Raw genomic sequence first — 1,126 nt, 5'->3', positions numbered from 1 at the left:
AAGACAGTATCTTTTGGTTGCCAGCTTCCAAATAGTTTCTCCTCCTTTTTTAGACAGAAAAACCAAACTTCTTAACAAAGATCCTGAAGTGTTGAGTTTACTAATTTAGTTAGGAACTTTCCAATTTAGTTTTTGCTTTTAACCAGGCTATTGATTTCAGGGTGGAGCCCAAGCTGACAAATAGGGCAGACGAAGCATTTTCTTTTTTAATTTTTTTTATAAGCAATATGACTTTATTTAGTTACTGGAAACAAAACCCCCCAAATAATGCCTGAACACAAAGGTACATAAAAATGGCCCAAAATAGTTTAAAATAGATTTAAACATCATATGTAGTTTCTTCTTTATAACATGAGTGCTTTCATCTGGACACTAGATTACAAAGCATCTCTGATCGTGTTAAGGCAGATGATCAATCTGTGGTTGCATCTGTAACGCCTCCTGGGAAAATGATCCTGTTGGAGTTGGGGGCTCTTCCCAGTTGTTTGGTCAGTTGGCCCAGGAAGGGGCAGTCCCAGAGCTGGGGGGTGGGGAGCCAGGTGCCACCTGTCTTGTCACTGCTCATTCTGCTCGCCCTCTGTGACTGCCGACAGGGAGCCCTGGCCTTTGTTGATATCACTGATGCAAACCCATTGCCTGTCAACTGACTTCTTCCACAGGGTCACCTTATTGTCTCCACCAGAGATGGCCAGGATGTTGGCTGTGATGGACCAGCTCACATGCCACACCATATCATTGAACTTGTGCAGCAATTTGGGGGACCACGTATTGCCTGAGGCATCATCACACGTCCAAATGAACACATGGCTGTCCTGGGAGCAGCTGGTGATGGTGCTGGTGGGCAGACCGATGTAGGGGGCCCAGGCCACGTCTCGAACCCAGTCACTGTGCGCTTCCAGCTTCTGCTCCTCCTTTCACTGGCCGTCCTCCTGCTCCTTCTGTTGTAGCCAAGGGAGTTAGAAGGAAAGCGCCATGCTCTGAGTTCCAAATTAAGAGTCCTTTATGGCCGGGCGTGGTGGCTCAAGCCTGTAATCCCAGCACTTTGGGAGGCCGAGGCGGGTGGATCACGAGGTCAAGAGATCGAGACCATCCTGGTCAACATGGTGAAACCCCGTCTCTACTAAAA

General features: G+C 47.5%; 1 pseudogene across 1 annotated transcript; it reads right to left on the bottom strand.

The window, feature by feature from the left end:
* Window positions 1–197: 197 nt before the first annotated feature.
* On the bottom strand, window positions 198–938 carry LOC108299094 (annotated as a pseudogene). The gene has a single exon (XR_001822813.1). The product of XR_001822813.1 is annotated as a protein SEC13 homolog (transcript).
* Window positions 939–1,126: the final 188 nt, after the last annotated feature.

This window comes from Cebus imitator, unplaced genomic scaffold, assembly GCF_001604975.1.
Source record: "Cebus imitator isolate Cc_AM_T3 unplaced genomic scaffold, Cebus_imitator-1.0 Scaffold1745, whole genome shotgun sequence".
NCBI lineage: Eukaryota > Metazoa > Chordata > Mammalia > Primates > Cebidae > Cebus > Cebus imitator.
Note: the sequence above shows the minus strand (reverse complement) of the source record. Positions and strands in the feature narration are given on the sequence as shown.